Source organism: Acanthopagrus latus, chromosome 9, assembly GCF_904848185.1.
Source record: "Acanthopagrus latus isolate v.2019 chromosome 9, fAcaLat1.1, whole genome shotgun sequence".
NCBI classification, from domain to species: domain Eukaryota; kingdom Metazoa; phylum Chordata; class Actinopteri; order Spariformes; family Sparidae; genus Acanthopagrus; species Acanthopagrus latus.
This window is the reverse complement of record NC_051047.1, coordinates 23741555-23762912: the sequence shown is the minus strand read 5'-3', so window position 1 is coordinate 23762912 and position 21358 is coordinate 23741555. Positions and strand designations below refer to the sequence as shown.

The 21358-nt window shown below is 40.7% G+C and overlaps 1 protein-coding gene across 4 annotated transcripts in view; it reads right to left on the bottom strand.

Annotated features, from left to right (window-relative positions):
- adarb1b (adenosine deaminase RNA specific B1b) overlaps positions 1 to 21358 on the bottom strand; it is a 127484-nt gene that overhangs the window by 64744 nt on the left and 41382 nt on the right. For all 4 annotated transcript variants that reach the window (XM_037110116.1, XM_037110118.1, XM_037110117.1 and 1 more), the window contains exon 2: positions 16921 to 16998. The gene's annotated coding sequence lies outside the window, so the exon portion shown is untranslated. The remainder of the gene's footprint in view (positions 1 to 16920; positions 16999 to 21358) is intronic.

Below are 21358 nucleotides of genomic sequence, written 5' to 3'. Positions count from 1 at the left end.
ATAAACACTGAAGACAATGAGCCAGGGCGCTTTTGATAGAGTGGAAATGGCACTATGGCAGCAAAGGTAAATGTAAAAATAAGTGCTTTGTTGACGCAGCGAGAGAGAGAGAAACAAACTGAAACACTATTTAGCGTATTCTTATTCTCCTGACCTTTTTAATTCACTTTGTTTGCTACAAACGAGTTGGACTGAAAGCAGTGGCTCAACGGGTACAATGAGATCATTAAAATGCAGGTTTACAACATCTATACTGTTCAATGACCAAACAAAGTGGCCACTGATACTGAAGTCTGCTGTGTGAGGCAGGTGACCTGAGATTTTAGAAGACATGACAAGTCATTATATTGAAAAAAGAAAAAACATACAGTATATATGTGCTGTATGTTTGCGAGCATGCCAAATTCACCCTCGCTATTATTGATGTATTACTGTGTTTCAAGTGTTGCTGCCACCAGCAACAATAAGTGGAGCTGAGTGAAACCTGCAGTAAGGAATGTGTATCAGACGTCCTGCTGCATGTAGATCCTCAAGCATTAAACATTCAATAATAACTCTACTAGTGACCAAAAACTCCCCCGCAGACCTTTTTAACTAGCAGCCCTGGGGCCGGGTGTGACCCTTTAACGACCTAATTTCGACTCTTTGATCAATTTGTAAGTAAGATAATTAGCCCGTTCATTAGTTATGGCTGTTGTTAGCACAAATATATTCATACCTTATTAAAAAGTCTGAACAGAGGTTGTTTAAGCAGAGAAATGTACCAGAATTAAGCTGAAAACCTGCTTCTAGATTCAAAAGGTTCATTGTTTTGTTTTTTCCCCCCCTGTACTTTTGAATATATAATGTGTTTTTTGAAATCGTGGAAACTAAAAATAGGAAGTGAATTGTGCTAACACATTTAAATTCTTGGATATAAAGGTCAGACACTGATGACGCAAATGTTTGACCTCTTGGCACATTTAAAAAAAAAAAACAAAAAAAAAACAAAACAGGTCCTTCTTAACTGTAGATGGACAGGCCTGCTCCATAAAGAACATTTGATACTACTGTGCACTACAGCAAAGCAGGGAGGAGTTTTGGACAAACTATCAAGTAAAAGAAAAGATGACGAACCCAGACTGTTCTAAATATTATAGACGCCATGACAGTTAAATTGTTCAGTGTAGCTATGAACTAAGACAGAAAATGCATCGTGTGGTATTTTTTATTTCCATTTTTTGTAGCAAGCAAAATTGCAATTTCACTGTATGCAGCAAAGGATGTGTGTGTGTTAATGTGTGTATGTTTGGACATTGGAGGGATTAAAAATAGTTTTTCATCTGCAAAATTAGAACCTGGCAGAAGACATTTGAGTAATACTCCTCTAAGCCAAAAGCTTGACTGCAGCGAAAAATTGGAGCTGTCATAATGTCTCAACAAATCCACACTGAATCATCATCTTGTTTTAGTGGGAGCCTGATAAATACAAACAGCAAATTCATGTTTGGAAAACTGCAAATTACAACCTAAAGGCTACATTAGAGCTGCAATGGATAGGTTTGAACCTTCTTGTCGTTGATCTGCTGTGGTACGACATGATCTCATCCTGGCATCTCATATGATTTTACGTGACTTCCTGTTACTAATATTGAAGTATTTCAATAAGGAGCTTCTGAGTTTCTATGCAGTAAAAGAATACTGTACATTTGTCAAATACCTTGCCTCTATCCCTCAAAGTGAACATGACAGCAAACTGCTTCCACTGAAAAATGCGTTGTAATTTTTGCCCAATTTGCATGCAAGCCAGATCCACCGGATTGACAGAACAATCAGTTACAGAGACTTTGTCCATCATCTCTATTTAAGCACATCATCACTTCACTTATGACAGTCTAATCAATTCAAACAGGCCCTCTCCTGGCTTTTGGTACCCATGTGAATGCGTGCAAGCATAACTGTGTGTGTGTGTGTGTGTGTGTGTGTGTGTGGTGTCGGGGTATTCTTGGCACAGAGCAGCAGCAGATGTGAGAGGTAATTTGGAGCCCAGAGAGATGCTCTCTGATGTGTTACAAAGCATTATGGGTAAATTTGCTGTCATTGAACTTGAGTGGACTTCAATGACACAATGATCTGTTCTCTCCTGACACACACACACAAACACACACACACACAAACACAAACAGTTTTTTTAGCCATAGCCTCAACCTTCTGGGTCACATTTTTGTGTGATCATCAGATTCACCTTTACAGAGGCAAAAAAACCCCAAAAAAAACAAAAAGCATTGTTGCAGAAAAACTAGCTCAGATGCAAAGCACTCACAGATTTTATGCACAAAATTAGTGACCTGTTGTGCCTTTTCTCCCTTTTCCTTTCTTACAGTATTTTATATACAGAAGGTTCTTGGGCATGTAAAAGATCTTGAAAGTTAAAAGGGTGAAAGTCTGTACCAACAGATGCTCCTCTCTCCCACAGAAGACACTTCTCCTGAAACGCCTCACCAGTTATCACGCCTTTTAATTCTGTGACTTTGTGACATCACACAATGTCACAGAGTCACACATTTGCGCAATTTGTGTTCAGCAGCTAGTAAAAAACTGTTTTAGCGCTGCTGCTCTGCTGTTGTTTGTGATGCTTGCTCATGCGTACGTGAGCCGACCAATCAGACCTGACTGGGTCTCTTAAAGAGACAGGAGCTAAAACAGAGTGTGTCAGACAGAGGGGGGATGCAGAGCTGCAGCACTGGACTGTATGACTGAACTGATGTGTTTCTGAGCATTAAAGCATGTAAACCCATTCTAGTAGTAACCCAGAAAGGAAATAACGAACCTTAAAATGAACATAATATGTCTCCTATGAACCCTAAGTGTACTCATTCATTAACTTACACACAAAATCCAAGATTCTGAACGAATCTGACAGAGAGGTTATTCTGTAAACACCCCGTGCACTTTGTCAGGCTAGTAGTCACAGGCTGGAACTGGTGTGGTAAAATGCTCGAGGCCATGTTTATGTAACTAGTTTCCTAACATGAGAATGGGTCACACTCACGCTGCAATTATGCCACAATAGAACAAGAGGCAAAGAGGACAAGAGAAATTTAGTGTAGTTAAAACGCTGACCAGCTGAAAAAAAAAGGTATGATTTTTAGCATGAATGTCCTCAGGCCAGAAGAGTGGGCATGATACACTGTTGAGATCACCACACGCAAATGGTGCTTGTAATTACAATAGGGTGAGAGAGGGGAGCGCGTGGCAGAGCTAAAATAAAATGACATAATGGGACAAACTAACATCTAAAAGGTGGGCAGCGGCAGAAGCAAGCAGATGCGAACAGACCGTTGGCAGCAGCGTTTTTGACATGAGCAGACAATGAGGTCATGGGCTGCCAAGGCTGTTTTTTGTTGTTGTGCTTCTTCTTACTGTTCACCCAGGGCCTTTGCCTGAACCCAATCCGCCGAGTGGCTTTAGCCTTAATGATAATGGCTTACTCCTTGTTCTCAACGTCCCTCGACTCATTCAGCTTTCACCCAAAGGGACACTGAGGTTATGATGTTCTCTCCACATAACATGCAGTAATGCACGGACAAAAACACACCAGCACTGGCCTCGGGGAGACGCAAAAAATGGGGGCAGGAGGAAGGCTCGAAAGAGGAGATGCAGTCATATCCACTTGTGTACGGTGGGAGCGGAGAGGTGATTCCATCCACTGAAACTAATGCAAACCTATCCAGCGAGCAGTTTGCAAAGTCAAACACAGAAGATCAACTCTGCCGTTATATAAGCATCATGATTGTGTTTACATCAACAGTCAGCCAACGGGACATAATATCATCTGACTGCTTAGAAGTGCACTAAAACATGCCAGCAAATTTCTGTCATTTCCTGCATGCAACATTCAAGAAGGGGCCATTTGTCATTCTATCACATCAATTTTTTATACATATACTGAGCAGTCAGAAATGGCCGGCGTTCAACCGCATCACAACGTTAAGGAAGGTACAGAATATATGTTTTGATAAAAGCCAGAGAGGTACAGTGGCAAGGGAGGGCGAAAGATTCTGCCAATCTGCTGTTCATAAAAAACGCAGAGGAAGAAAGGCATTTTCTTCAGTAAGGAGACTTATTAAGATCATTTCCAGATCTATATTTTTATTCTGGGGCTCCACTTGAGTAGCTTAGCATGATTCACAATTGAAGAAAATCCTTAATCGTCTAATACCGGCCCTTCTTGCAACCTCTCACTTTATCCTCTTTCAAAAACAGGCCATATTAGCGCCTTTCTCTTCATTTCATTTTTCATCAATTTACTTATTTTTGGTATTGTTTATTTTTACCCGGACAGTGTACAATTAAAAGTAATTGCACCAGAGTTTGCTAGCAGCTAATTTGCATCTGTTGTCCCTGGACAGGTAAGCAAAAAAATACAAAGAAGAGCAACTACACAAAACATAGATAAAACAGCACAATACAAATCAGGGCCCCCCCACTCCATAAAATCCCACAAACTTCAAGAAGCCTGACGAGGGGCAGCACCCACTGCTTGTGAGCATCGTCTCATATCCTCTTGCTGGTGTGTATGACAGCATAGTAATATGGGGCACTAAGATGGATGAGGCCGGGCACACTCTGCAGAAACACATCCTTACAGCTTTATTCACTGATTTGGTAAAACCTGATCATATTCTATGAAGAAAATAAATAATATCAAGAGATCACTTTACGAGCTGCTAACTGCATGGTTATCTGAATTAACAATACAATTAGCAGCAGTTAGCAATTACTTTTAGCAACAAGTAAATCTGTCCATCAGAAAGCTCTGTAAATAACAGAGGTTACGCGGAGCAGCCGGAGGACATCAGAGGGAAGCCAAAAGTGTTTTCTCCATATCACCAATCCATCCATCCAATCATATCGGTATGAGCAGCCCACCAGAGCAGCTGTACGACTGCATCCATGCACTTTGTTGTGGTGCTGTGCCTGGAGCAGATTTAATAACAAACGAGCTGATGACAAGTTGATGACAAATTGTTGGGCAAGAAGAAAAAGCCACTCGAATCGTAGTATTCAGAACATTATATATGCGAAAGATGATGATGAAAATCATAATAGACTCATTAACCTCTGTCCTCTGAAGGTCAATCTAATCATGACATTGAATTCTTGATAAAAAGTGTACATGCTTTCATAGAGGTGTCTTGGGCCAATCTGCACAATCAATATCAGGGCTGATTGAGGTATTCTAATGAAAATGTAGGCGCTCCATAAAGCCTGACTCCTCTTGATCCATTGTTTATTATAACCAAGTGGGCTCTGGATAAAACTGCTTGTCAAATCTGCCCCATAGTGCTCTGTTCAAAACCCTGGAACAATTTCCTAATGCGCGGCACTGCAAGTGCGGCGTGACACGAACAAATAAACTGCAGGAGGCACTTTCAATAAATGATAACCACAAGCAGCAAAGTAAGCAGAGCTGCTTTGAGTAACAAAATTGTTGCCCTGCTGCCTTTGCCTTCACTTCAGTCAGCTTTTTAGATGTGCGTTGCTCTGAAGTGCTGCTGTTGTCTGAAATTGTACCTAGTCCTTCAAACGACGACACGTTCAGACTGACACTGTTCTCTCTATGGACACAACACAAAACACTATGGGGAATCATAAGAGTAAAGTATATTGTGTATTTTACTGTATTTTCTTAACTCTACATCTTCTTTAAATGGGAAATCGAAATTGTCGAAATACCTTTGTTTCTCCCGATTTCATCAATATCCTGAATTCACATTTGACAAATGGAGCAAACTTGACATTGAAAGCTGTGAAAAAAAAATCATCACCACATACCTTCTGTTCATCATGAAAACAAACCGAAAATTCACACATGGATCCTCTTTGTTTACACCGTTTGCTTTCCTGTAAATAGAAGACCTGAGCAAGCAAAGCGGCCCACAACAGCCCCGTCTCCTGCCAACATATATAAAGCTGATAATGAGTGATTCATCAGTGCTAATTTGCTGTGCTAATTTTATCAGCGAACTTCACAGGCTTGAAGAAACCTTGCGATGGCAGAATGAGTAAACAGCATGAAGCTTAACACAGGCATGGTCACATTGTCAAGGAGCTGCCATGATGTGTGTGCAGTGAAATGTCAACGCCCAACTACATATTACATGTATACACAGTATATATCACTGATATAGAGGTATCATGGTATATGTTGCCCAATTTGCACCAATATGACACAGTTAGAGACTGAAATGCGATAATAAAAAAAAATGGTTGGGACAATTTGCGATTATTAAATTCCTATTGAGGTTAATGCCCCTCTATCATTTTAGTCAATAAATTTTAATGTTAAACTGTAAAACCTCCTGCCTCCATAACATTGCTTGGTCACAAGCATAATGATATGCATAATGATAAACACATCTTAAGGGATCATTTTTTAATTTCCTAATATCAATATCAGCATAATACTCAAAAATCATGTATAAGTCTGGCTTTAATATCTGATTTCGCTTGAGTTAGCTTATTTGATCTCATTCCGGGCTCATTATGAATGTGTTTATATTTTCCAATCAGGACACATGGGATATGGAGATATTATTCAGGCATTCTTTGGGCATGTAAACAGCCATTCAGAATACCAGCCGCAATCGGTCTCTTGTTCAAGGTCCGATCTGTGCGTCCAAAAGGCCACAGTTTGACAGGCTGGGGAAGAGATGTGTGCACACCTACTTTTAATCATTTAGAAAGACTTGGATATTAACAGGTTTTGAGATGTAAAATGTGTTTGAAAAGAAGAAAAGAGTCTATTCTAACTCTTTTAAGGCTGAAATTTTCACCTTAGCTGCCAAGCTAAAAGCGTTAGTGGGTGCACAAGTTCAACTGCATGTCAAGGTTGTAAATAATGACTTTCCATTATCGATTTGGGATCTCAAGGCTGCTGAAGACTTGTGCTACGCCAGATGTGCTGTATGGAGCATCTTTTTTTCAGGTGTTTTTTATGTTTTAAAACAAGTCCCCATTTACTTCAGCTGTTTAAGAGAAATCATTACGGCTGTTTTGCTGTGAAGCTCCAGAAATGTTTTGTGGACAACAAAGCTTTTTAGGAATAAGGGAAAATATTATATATATGGAATATATTGTACATGTCAACAGAGCCAGTGAACTTTGCTATTAGAAACTTGACATATTGGTAAACGTCCTGTCCCAGCAGTATGGCTCCGACTTCAGTTCCAGCCAACCAGCTGCAGCATTAGGAAATATGTGCGTGCATGTGTGTAGCGCTGTGTCGATTTGACATGGCTCCTCCACTTATTTCGGTCCTTATATAATGGAGATCATTTCAGATAAATGTGACAGCAAACTCATGTCATAACGCAGTCAGGTTGGAAGTGCCTACTGCTGCAGGGAGACAACGGCATCACCACAGATCAAATGTTACTCACTGAATGGATCCAATAAAAAAACACTTGAAACGCTCTCTAAGCAGACAACTGAAACAACAAATGGGTCTTCAGAAGGATCTGTGCTTGTTTTATATCCAAGCGTTTGCTTTGATTTGTTTCTCAGTCAGAGGGATTATTCTGTTTTAGTTTTTAAAGTTAAAAACAATATTGAAGGGACACCATATACAATACATTAAGATCTGTATTCCCATCTGATCCTTGTTTATTTGTTGTATTTCTTCTCAAAAAACATAATAAAGTCTGCCACACTTTTCCTAGATGGTTTCTGACATCTTTTTCAAATATGAAATTAAACCCTGGTCAGTGCTAATACAGGACATTGGAGGATTTGTTTTCCAACTAACACCAGCAGTACTGCAGAAGGCAGTGTGTTTCTGTGTCAGAGAGACGGGCCGGGGAGTGAATCATGTGGTTTGGGGCGCTGTACGTTTCAACATCACCTATGGAGAGCAATCTGTTATGGTGTTAGGCTGGGGTTTTTCCCCTGCCAGACAAAATCTAAGGTGTCTAAATGTGAAAAAAAGGAGTTTCAGTTTGTAAATTGTTCAAAAAATAGAAAAGAAAAAAGAACTATGACCACACCCTAAAAAAGGTAATGTGAGAAACAACTCTGAACCAGACTTTTGTGCAGTCTGACTTACAGCAAGACTATGTGGGGTTTGGCTGTGCAACAGACCGGTGTGATTTGGTAATGCTGCACAACACTGTATCATTTGCCATAATCCTGTAATTGTCACAGGCAAATTATTTACGCTAAACTTTAGCAACTTAAGAAGCTATAATATAATATAATATACACCACAGATACAGTCATGTAATGGGCTCTCGCAGGAAAGAGCTATTTTTGTGTGGGCTATCCTGGAAGTTAGCATTTCCCTGGATACCTTGTCAGACTTTTTAATTAGGTTTTGTATTATTGCAGAAAATAAGATCTGTGGCCAACACAAGTTTATGATACCTAATTGTTTATTCGGGAAGATTATCTTCACAACTCCACCTAATGATTTCTGAAGCGTACATGAAATCAGAAGTAAAAAGCTAAATAAAGTAAACTACATCACAATTGCATGACTTCAATATTATAATACTAAACACTATACCATACAACCTACAGAAACCACCTCTAGCAACTCCTTCATGGTTTTTGTGACTCATTTCTGCAGCACGATAACATCTCAGCTGAAGTTTTGGTAAAACACAGAATTTATAATAAAAGCCATATACTGTTCTGTACTCGTGCTCAATGTGGGACTTTTGAAGATAGTCCATAAAGAGGGAGGTCCATGTCTCATACGTTACAGCTCTTTTGGGAATGTGACAGAGAAGATGAGATGGATTCAGTTTACCACTTTAGCCCTGCAACAGAGGTAGCTGTAGCATCTCTGTGATCTATTTTAGCCACTGGGTCCATTTGCCTGCTCCTCTGTTCTGCTTGGATACCCTTGCTTACTGACTGGGCAGTTTGCTGTGTGGCGGTAGGGGGTGCTAAGCTTGTTCAAAACCTGGAGTGCACACAAATGGCTCATGCATGCACAATGTCTGATACACACTCCATCACTATTAATATTTGAAATCCTGCAGTTCAATTTGTTACCTCTCCCTTCATCCCGTCCTTTTGCTACTAAAAGAGCGGCTCCATACCATCCATCTTGTTTTATGGGCTGATCCCCCCAGTGGGGCAGGGGGTACTCAGGGATTCATTTAAGTGGGAAGTGGAAATCTGAGAATCTGTCATCATCTGTGGTTGCAAAATGCTTTCTCAAGCCTATTTAGGACACATTTGTAATCCAGGGGTTTAGCAGCTGACCCCCTGGATACCGTACTACAACTCCATAACTAAGGTCAGGGTGTAATCTTGTAATAAATCATCTTTACTACAGCCAAATGACCTCTCCTCCACGGATTAGAAATGAATGAAAAGGATGCAAACAAGCTGGCCGCTGGAGAGAAGGCAACTGCTGCCAGTCGATGGCAAAGTTGGTTTGCAGCACATGAGAAGTGGAACCGGCAAATCTTAATGACACTGTGTTTTGCCAGCAGATGGTGGCACACAGCAATTGAAACACGTATTCCCACCTCAGAATCAATCATCCACAAACTGTTACGAGCGCAAGTGTGCTGTTAAACTCAACTGACGAGCCCTCAATCCATCAGAGAACCAACAATAATGTGTTGGTGAGGAGTGGAAATAGATTTTAAATGCTGCCCTTCATGTCAATCCAATTTAGTACATACCCCAAACTATTAAGTAGTCATGTCCGTCAAAATCCCTTTTTGTTGTTTCTGCAGTATATTTATAAATGCATTTATAATGTCTGAGATGGTATGAAACCTACTGGTCCTCTTGTCAACTCATCCTCAGTTCAAAACAAACATGAAGAGGTAGCATTTAGTTTCGTTAGTTTAAAGCACAAGCTTAAAAATATTCTATTCTTCTCTACTCACCACGTTTTTGAACTTCAGTTCTTCAAAGTGTGGTGCAAAGATTAAACAGCCTTTGGATATTAAGTGTGCTCAATAAATAAATAATTTCCTATTGAAATCAATTGATGTAAAGCTATGCCAGAGACAGACAGAACACTCTGTGTGAACAGCTGATCGTAATGAATGAAGATTGATTTTGTAGGTAGGGCTGAAAGGTTAATGAGATTAACAGTGAGGTTACTGCACATTCATGTAAGCTTCAACAAACACGCCTGTGTGAGTTACACTCCGGTGCATCATTTCAGTAAAGTCAAAATGTTCTTCTTTATGCTGTTAACACGGCAGTTTACACAGAAACATGAGAGAGCGCATACACAGAGACACACACACGCACACACAAACACTTTAACAAATGCACAACCATTCTTCCTTTATCACACATACACACACACACACACACACACACACACACACACACACACACACACACTTACTATCTCCCTATATCCAAAGAGCTAATTATAGCTTTCCCATTAATCAGCGACAGCTGTAATTATACTAATTCCAGTGTGTAATCTGATCAAGGTGAGGAAGATCAAATCACAGCCTTTCTGTCCTGCTAGGCTTTACGGGGGGTTCAGTAATGGTGGCGACAGCGGTGTGGTTGTAAGGAAAATTGATTTAGACCAAAACAATCTGATTTGACTTGGTATGGTGGCTGATTAGTGGGGCAAAGTACAAACATGTGTGTAAATAAAGCTATCTCTGGTGTCTGGAGGCCATTGTGGCTGCTAAATTGCCTATATTAATTTAAAACTGCTTGTATTGTTCGACTGAAACGCAACGGATGAGGAATGGTTGTCTACCCACTGTATCAAACTTCTGTCCAATCCTCACCTCAAGGAACAGACGAATAAAACTTCTGCAGCTCTGTGCACACTTCTCTCTGTGTTCTGTGTGTGATTATACCTGTGGATAACTAATGTAAACATCTGTGATTATATCTATTAATATTGTCTACTTCCATAAGTAGCACTGTACTGTTTTATCTGTGTGCGCCATCGTTATTATTGTGTGAAAGTGCCAGATTTGTGGTAGACTCATCTGGAATCATCTGGCCAAGAGGTGTTAACTGGTGACGATACGTTCTGTGAGGACGGCCGTATGGAACAGTCTCATGTTAATACTGATGCCTCTACACGGCCTACATATGCAAAAACTAGCTATTTCTGTAGTATTACAGTTTAGCATTTGAGCTAAAAAATGAATATAGGAATATTGGTCGCTTCATATTCAAAATATGGGGCAGCAGTATATGTGTATATATGGTATAATTATTCCTCAGTTGACTCTGCCATGGGCCTGAGTCCCACATCAGGCACTTGAGAACTGGACACTCTGATTTTCACATAATCAAAATGCCACAAATGAATAACTGTACTAATACAGACAATGTATACAACACGTCACCCAGTAATAACACCTGAGGTCAATCATGTATACAAGAAGTACATAGAAGTGCTGTTACAGTTAGGTTATGTAAACAAACCGCTGCCACTGAAGTAATATGAAGTGTAATCAGTGATCCAGATGCAGTAGGTCCCATCTGTACTGTGTACAGTGCAAAACAGATGTCACTGAGACAGTAAGCAGACTGACTCTGCTGGGTCGAATCTGCACGATCAGTGATAGCAACCTCTGTTACAGCTTCGCCTCAGTGACTACATTGTTTTCACATCTGTTCACCGCTTCCACTTCCAGGTTCCAAAACAAATGGGGCCTTTGATACCGGATCCATCCGTCTCCTGTTGGTCACAGGCATGGATGGAAACCAGTGTACGTGTACGATTTTCTATTGTACGACAGCTAGCGAGGGCAACAAAAGCTCTGAGAGAGTGAGAAATAGATCAGCAGAGTGTGGGTGCAGTGTGTGATAGCCTGCAGGTACTCTGCAGATGGATTCCTTCACATATAAATACATGCTAATCAGTGTGATGCAGTGTTGTGAGCCACTGGACCATACAGAACATATGGTGCTGGAGCATCTGAGGAGACAGAATGCAAATACAGCAACATAATTCTATTAAAATATAATGCAAGGTTTACTTTTAGGTATTTTAGGATGCTGATGTTGATCTGCTCATTAGACCGTGTGACTGTGTTCAAACACTCAAAATCACTCCATCACTATCCAAAGGCAACATTAGAAGGAAATGATTTATGAGGACTAGAATATGAGAAAAGAGGACAGATGTTAGAAGGGTCTCTTGAACAGAAGCCAGATTAAGACATTAATATATCTAAAGTACAACTAAAACTAAAGCAGCTTTGTTTCATCCTTGACCTTTTGACTCTGTTCTCTGTTTCCCTGGATTTCTGGTGATCAAATATCAGCATTATCCACCAATACACACCAAACAAGCTGCTCGGAGTAAGGACGAAAAACACAACATGTATATCTCCCTCTTTATTCTAACCTTGTCGGGAAAGCTCGGAATCCTGGGGACATTTTCCAGAGTAGATCAATCTTATATGCGACTGAACAACCGAGACCACATTTGCTGCCCGTTGGTAATTTGGGGACCTAAAAAATACACGACCATCTGTTACATCTAGCCAAGGCCAGAAGGGTCAGTGCACCTTTGGACTGGTGTGGGACAGAAGTTTGCAAACTGTGAGGTGAGAGGGAGAGTTGTGAGGCAAAGTGAAAGGGACGTGTGCCGGCAGGTGTTGGAGATGGAAAAAAAAACAAAAACGGGAAGTTAATCATGGTAGTAAACACAGACTCTGATTTATTGGTTGGTTGATATTATCAGCTGATGACAAGATATATCTTGTCAGCATATATGTTGTCCTATACACAACAATATGAAATCCTCTTTTTTACAGATGATAATGCAGAAAAAGATGCTCAAGATAATTTGTAGATAAGAAATTCTCGGGAAGTTAACTGTTAGAGTAAACTGGTGTCATTCTGAAAGAGAATAATGGCACCACAGTTGTATGTCTGCACGCACCAGTCAAGTTGAAGTTCAAGTGCTGTGGTGTTGAATAATGACGTAAACTTGCTGAATATCATGATGTCATGGTGCTTTTAACCTCTGACCTTTTGGGTATCAAATGTCATAACTTCATAATTATACCCTTATAACATTTGTATGTCAAATTTGATCAGCATTATTGTATGAATTCTTGATTTATGGCCAAAATGTGTTTTGTAAAGTCATAGTGACCTTCAACTTTGACCTTTCATCAACAAAATCTCCAAATTTGAAAAAAATAAATTCCCTCAAGGCGTTCTAGAGATATCAGGTTCACAAGACTGGGATGGACAAACCTTTTACACCCTAAAAATCAAGTATCAGTCAGGCTGTTCTTTACAACACTTTGAAACCAAAACTGTCAGCCAAGATTTTGCTCGTCTTAGAGTCATTACTCAGTCACATCTAATCACACAGGCATGATACACTGTTTTAGATTCAATAAGACTTTCACTTTCCAAGGACACCATTATCCCATTTGTCTATCACACATAAATACCCCTATAAACCTGCTAAGTTTACTTCAACAGACTATTAATGGTCCAACATTAAACAAATACACGCTTGTTTCTGTCTGCAGGGGTCCCGACTTTGAAAGCCCCTGGTGTGGGACATTAATGCAGGTATTCACAAATTGGCAAATGCATAGAAATTACTGGCAGAGGGTAAAATCATTTGTTACTGGAAAATGATTTAATTCTTTTAGTCATTTCAGCAGGCTGGAACTCAGTAATGTGGAGAGCTGTTTCAATGGTCCTTCACTAATGTGGGTCAGCCCAGCAGGTTCGCTATCAAACTTTCAACGGAATCTACATATTTCTGTGCATACGGTTAGCAGAGGTATCAAATATATATGATGATGATTTCTCTAGTGCAGTATTTAAAAATGCTCCGACTTGAAATGCTTGAACTCAAGTGGGAGACCGACATTAGCCTGAAATCTTAGCAATGCCCCTGGTTTCTGCTGATTGAGCAAAAAAAAAAGATGGGCTCTTAACATGAGCAGCTATGCATATGGTAAATAGAGTGTGAGTGGATGCTATTTCCATATCTTTGTGCGTGTTTGTGTCAATGGGCATGTCTTCATTCAGAGAAAAAGTAAAGAGATAAACTCAAATCAAGATTCTGACTTTGCCACCATGCAGATGCTTCGCTCCATACATAACGCACAACACAAAATTTATTCATTACAAGTCCCAGCTGCAAGACCAAAGGTCATTCTTCCAGCAGCTCCCATTTCATTTCATTGGCGCACAGCTTAGACGCATGTGCAAACTACGGTTGCTCATGACACAGATGAATTATTGTGGCCCAGTTCCTGGTGGTATGAAGATTAAATCATCAGAGCCAGACACCTTTGTAGCAACGAGAAGAAGAAAAAAAATGATTAAATGAGGTGTGTTATCATCACACACAGCTCTCATCTTCCATCATTCAGTGAGGACCTGACACTGTATCGTGTATCATGGGCATCAAGCAGAATACAGAATGTACTGAGGGATGCAGACACGATGTTCTACAGTCCATTTATAAAGTGGGGATTGTAAAGTCTTTTGTCAGTTTTCCTCTGCAGATTTGCGAGCTGACTCATGTGTTCATGGTGGCATTGTAGCTCTATATATTGGTATAATGTTTTTTTTAAGTAATTACAATCCAGAAAAGGATGCTTGGGGGGATTTAGAACTGTCCCTGGTGAGGTTTACTGACTGATCCTGTCTCCTTCGCATATCTTTGTCACAAGTGTTTATTAACCACACTTTAGGGATCATGGCAAAAAATGTGCCTAAAGCTACATATCAACTACCATATGGCACCGAAAGTTGAGTATCAATTGGCTCTAGGTGGCACTAGAAAAATTCTTTCCAACCTAAAATGTGAAAATAAATCTGCCTTTTCTTCATACACCTTGTGGTCTGGTGTTCCAATGAAACCAACCATTTCAAATCACAATGAGCATCAGAAACTGACTGCATGGCATGTAAAAATATGCAGCTGGCTTCTCAACTGGCCGTCTTACTCTTCTACCCAGCAGCAACACGAAACACTGTAACTGTATGAGTGCTGGCTATCCTGCCAGCATTGCGCTAAGCATTTTTTACAATAATGGAGGTGAGGTGGAGGCAGGATGCCACAGGTTGTATTACGGGAATGTTGCTGCCATAAACACACAGAAATGTCTGCAGGCACAGAGAACAGTGTCTAAAAATTCAGCTTTAAACCTACTGCAAATTAACAGCAGCTCACATGTCTGCATGCAAAGGGCTGTTTTGCAGTCTGACGATGTAAGCAAACACATATGTGCTCATATTGCCGAATGTAAGATATGTGCGTGCTCATTTGAGTCCGACACAGAAGCTGGTCATGCCGTGTGCAGTTTAGGAGCGTCTTCTCCCAACAGGAGTGGAGGATGAATGAATGAGGATGAGGGAGTCAATATGTTAGGGGCAGAGCTGACAGCATTGTTTTATGCATTTGTTAAACTTTTCAGCACCTTTAAACTAGAAGGAAGTCCTCACAAAGGCAGCAAGGCGCCATCACCTGAGCGCTCACGGGCACAAACCCCATGTAGCAGCATGCGTTGATCAGCATCTTCTCAAGGCGGCCCTCCTTCTCTACCTGACAGTTCCACCCCCCCAGCGCCCAGCAGGAAAATGGAGACAATTTAAGAGGAGTGCATGGGGGGCTGTAAATGTCTCCTCTTGTCAGTAACACCAGCAGTGTCTGAGCTGTCTCTGACTCTCCATGAACAATAACTGCACCGTGGCATAAAGTATAGAAACAAAAACTCCACTTCCATAAAGTCCAGGGACTTGTAAGAGACAATGTTTTAAAAAGTAAAATCAAATTTGATGTGGAGGATATCTTGACTTTTGAAGCTCTAAAAAAAAAACAGATCCTACATTTCCCACAATGCAACTAGATTGGTCTCTTTTTGTTAAATACCCTCCCTCCCTGATTAACACACACGTCTTTCAAACTCTACAATCAGAGTTCTTACCAAAGGCTTTCAGTTGAAAACGTAAACGCTCAAGGCCAAGGTAGAGTAAACCTTATGACATCACTATGACATCATCTGGGTTATTGTTTTCAGTCCTGAGAAAGAGCCACAGACAATACTATACATCCGTTTTTATTTTTTTGCAGGCCGAGTAGTGCTTCCAGTGATGAGTAAACTGATCTTGAGTGAATGAGTCACCACAACATGAAGGGACACAAGTGGTTTGTGGACATACATAAAGGCATTTCTATGGCCTACAATTGATCATCTGTACACAACAAAGCGAGGGTTTTGAGACTGAATCGAACAGAGGTGAGTGGAGGAGACAGGCAGAGAGAGACTACAAGAGATAGAGGAAGAGTCGAGGATCCCCTGATATTTGAGCCATTCTAAAAATAGCCACACTGGAGCAGAGATATGAATTGTACTCCTCAAAGCCCTCCGAGAACAAAAGGCAGAATGAAAGAGAGCAAAAACGGCATGTTTTCTTTTTCGATGTAAAGGTGGAACAGGAGGGGTGAGTTGAGTTGGCAACAGCTACATGTATAAGTTACACCACTGTTTATGAACTCTGTCTCGTACAGAATATGAGCCCTATTAATTTCTGGCTGATTGGTAACGCTACTCCTCATTTGGCACAGCGGTCATTGGAGTAACTCCAGGGCTGAAACATTCATGCTGTCAGCTCGCTGTAGCTTAGACACGAATTTGTTTTGCATACGAGATATCAATGTCACGGCTCGATTCTGTTGATCAAAGAGGACAACCGGGAGTGGGTTGTCCTGCTGTCAAGCGCGCACAGTGTGTCTGCAACAACGCCACTCAAAGATCTCTTCAAAAACCTTTTTTATGTTTTATTTTGTTCTCTTTCTGTGTCTCTCTCTTATCCGATCATCCTCGCAGAAAATCTCCACCTTAGGATTAATCTTAGATGTTCGTCATCTGGAAAAGACCACTATTGCACCTGTGCCGGGCCAGCTGTAAGCGAGAAATATGACAGCTGTGGACTCACCGTTTCAATGAGTAGTCAAGAGGAATGCTGTGCCTTTTTTCCAATCCTTTTGCAGTCCACAAACGCCACACACAGCTCCTGCAGGAAAAAAAAAAAAAAAGTAGATGATTAGATATGTGAGTTGTGGCTCTTTACATCAAGTACTTTGGACTGGTTCATACAGTATAATCTATGCTCTGGTATGTTAATATCTTCAAAATAAATGTTAAAAAAAAGAGTAGAGATATTTGAGGTTATCGGATTTCTCATCAAATATTTAATTTATTCAATGGGAGTTCGGTCCAGAGTGATCCCGCATAAAATCCCATCAACAGGGACATCCTGCTTTAACCATAGCGCTGAAATACGGTTCGACGAGCATCATGTGCGGGGTGCAACATTTCTTAAAAGGAGCAATAAAAGGAAACAAGGCCACGGATCTCTTCAGGCAGTCTGTGGAACGTCACAGATCACCAGGATATAAGAAGAAACCGCCTGTCAGCACCCTCCTGACCCTGCTCCAAGCAACTTGACTCTAACCGGCACCAACTACAGCAACAAAACACATCAAAACAGCACTTAAAACAGAGTGGCAGTAAACAGCCAAGACATCCACAGAGGCGTCTAGAAAAGGGAGCAGATGCTGCCCCATTGTCCCATCAAATTAGAGACAGAGATTCCACTGTCGCGGGCACAATGACAGAGAGCGAACTGGGAAACAAAACACGGATGTGACTCTGGCAAGGTTTAGCATCCACTGAAACTGAGACGCAGACTTCTAGATACATTTAAATCAGGTTACTTGTCTCACAAAACAGCTGGATATCACCACTGATGTTCCCTTTGGGCTCTGATGCAAAGTCCTGTCACACATGTCCTGCCCACAACAAAATGTGACTGGAAACACAATCACAGTTAATAGCCAATAAACACTGCAAAATAAATAGTAACTAAATGTATCAAACAAATATAGTGGAGAGGAAGTATAAAGTAACAGGAAATGGAAATACCCAAGTTAAGCACCTTGGTAAGTACTGGTTGTTCGAAATGTTGATACCAGCTCCAAAGATCTTTTTTCATTCTCCTTGATATCCAACAATCGTTACCAGTATCAGCCCTGAAAAAGCCACAACAGTCGACCCTAACTCGATCTGATGACTGTTACAAACATTCACACGCCGTGTTACAGATTCATTTACTCATCAAAAAGAATGAAGATTCTGACAAACATGGCACATGGTGGATGTTCATGATTGACCTTATAAAAACACATCCAAGGGAAAAGGTACAACTTATATCACAAGACAAGTTAAAGGATTTTATGAATCAGCATTATATCATCCACATGCAGATCGATTTAAATCAGAAGTGACAGACGGGTTCAAGTTCAGGCATCACAAGTACATTTAATGCTCATTCCAGGTAACATACTACATGACAATTGGAAGATCATGTTCATTCACGAGCACATACACACTGCAAAACATAATTATCCTACCCAAGATTTAATTATTTGAGCTCAAAGCCTCATATTTTATTCTGTAACAGAGCAGCTCTGCACTGCTTGTCCCTTTTAAAAAGAAAAAGGCTTTTGGGGTGAGTGTATCAGACCATATGTTATCTGCTTGGGCATATGGACAACTTGCTTAAAAAAAAAAATAAAAATAAAAAACACTCTGTCTTACACATCCTCCAATGTCCTGTGGATACAGTGTGTGTGTGTGTGTGTGTTTGTTTGTCCATCATCTGTATTCAAGGCATCCACCAAGGTGCTCTACACCTCTCAGAGCTGCCACGAGGATGTCTCACCCAGGAGTCACCTTCCCCAAAGTTAGCCTGAATTTACATAATTTGCCATGCAACATGTGCCTGTGCATGTCACGATGCATATATGACTTTCAGTGTTAAAACCCAGTTCAGGAAGAGTGACCAAATGCATTAGGAGTCTTACATATTCATGCGTAGGGAGCCCACAGCTCAGGTTATATCACCCTAAACGCCTTAATACTGTAGGTCTGCAGTGTTTCCATACCAATGGAATAACTCAACACACTGGTATAAATCATGAATTCAGACACCACCCCTGCAAGTTTCATGTTGTGCCTACTGAATACAAGCCTAAATTTAAATACACTATTTCAGGAAACAGTTTTCTACACTCATATAACTCAGCTGTATCTGACCTGAAAGCTCCATCGTTGATTCTATGTAGAAACAACTTTACATGAAAAACCTTGGAAGGATAATGTGAATCCATAATACCAATAAATTAAGAATGTCCTTGATGTGGTATCGTTACATTAACCAACCCTTTTCTCATTATTTTCCAGTTGTATGGCTTGACATGAGCACAAAGCAGTGATGTTGCATGGACAAAAGCTCAATAAAACAATGGCTCTGGATCATCCATGTACTGCACGAACAACGGCCTCAGTTTGCTATTTGTTAATACTGTGTAAGATTTGTTGCATAAGTCGGCTGTGAGTTGCCATGACTCACCTTGTGTGTTTTCTCTCTCTTGTGTCTTGTGACCGCGTAATGCAACGGAAGAGGAGGAAAGGCTACACTAGAGCCTGAGCAGCCTCATCTCTAAGGGCACTACTGCTAATTTAGCAGTAATGAATACATCACTTTGAGTTTTAAGAATATTCAGCCACAACTACTAGCTGCTGTGGGACCTCAGTGTTGCCTCCTCCGCCTCCACATATTGGGAGCAGTGGATTAAAAATATGATGGTGACAGCAGAGGTTGAAGGTTGCTCGCTCTGAAACTATGAGGATGTCTGTATTGAAACCAAAGCCTCTAACAAAGTGAAATCTCATTATAACGCTGCATGAGGATTGCACTAGTTTGCTGAAATGGAGGGGAATAACTTGCATCAGAGAGATGACCCTCATTTGCCCCCAGCAGTAGCAAAAAAAAAAAAAACTGCATTATGTGCTTCAGCCTGACATTGGTTTTCACTGTGATGCTAAGTCTGTCTCAAAATCCTCTGCAGCTGCAAGTCTTCTTGAATACAGCTCCTGATTCAGTGGTTTTTGCACAGACTCTGCATTCTTAGTAACTACCACTGCAGTTCCACGTAAGCAGCCGAGCACGTTGGCAGATGTCAATCGTGATACATTAAAGACAACAACTGGTAGGCAATTTAGTGTTAATGAAGCAGGAACAAAACGCTTAGGTTTCTGGTTCTTAAATGAGCTTTTTGCACGTCACGTCGCTCCTTAATTTGTGGAAAAAAAAAAAATCTTTCTCATGCTGTTGATGGAGCTGGCCCTAAGCTGGACCAAACTTTCAACGCAGCGCAATTAACCCCGTTTTCATGGAGAGAGAAAAAAGTTCACTTGCATTTCTGACATAACATTTCCCAGAGTCAGAATGCCAAAACAGTGTTCAATGATCTGTGGTTCTCCCTTTCACTTAGTTAAAGAAGCATTTCACCTCTGCATAAAAACCTTGCATAAAACTGGGCAGTCTATGCCGTAGAAGACGCAAATACTATTGAAATTGGTGCTATGTGACCAGAGAAAACTGATAAATAAAGGTGCTGTCTTATTTCCTTTTGCACAAAGAGGGAGAAAACCCACAACAACCACAACGCTCTGTGCCACATCGGAACAATAAACACTCCTGCTGATGGTTGTTGATGGACAATACTTGTTTTTTGAAAAAGAAAACAGCACGGCCTCTACCTGGTTACAAGCAGTATCAATACCTTTCTGAGACCTTAGAATTTAATGTTGCATATTTACAGAAAAGTTTGCAGAAGCAAACTGATAAAAAAAATGCAGCCAGTGTTACACTCCTCTCCCCTGATTGTCACTCTGACAGTACAATGCAGTGAAGGAAGACTTCCGTTGTCCCTGAAGTATTCCCTTTATCTCATTCATATGTATCCAGTAACGCTGGAAAGTATTCGACCCCTTTTTGTCAAAGTTGCTGAGAATCTTAGATATGAGAACACAAAAGCATTAGTCAGAACTTGAAGGGAAACAGAGAAGTGCTTCACAGCTATGCCCCGATGTCCACAAATGTTACAGAGTGAAAAAACTGTCACGAAGTGCAACACAAACTGTGAGAAAAAGCACGTCATCTGTGGCAATCAATAAGTTTTGTGGGGCTATGCCATTTCTAATTAATTGGTCGTGATTCTGTAAAGCCACATTTATTTCTGATCTTTTGTTTTCACCATTTGTACATTTTACAGACCTACGTATGCACCATTGACATCCCACTAAACGTGTGATATCACACTGACATGCCATGTTTATGACCAGACTGTCGTATCGAGAGTTGGAGGGTATGGTGGTGGAGTCCGAGGCGAGAAGGCTGCCAAGCCAGCGACCACAGTTCAAGACTGTGTTTCAATATTCATATGTGAGAAACCACTGGATATGTCTGATGAGGGACCATGGCGTTCCAACATTCGTAAGCTTGATGGCATTGGATATTTCTGAGG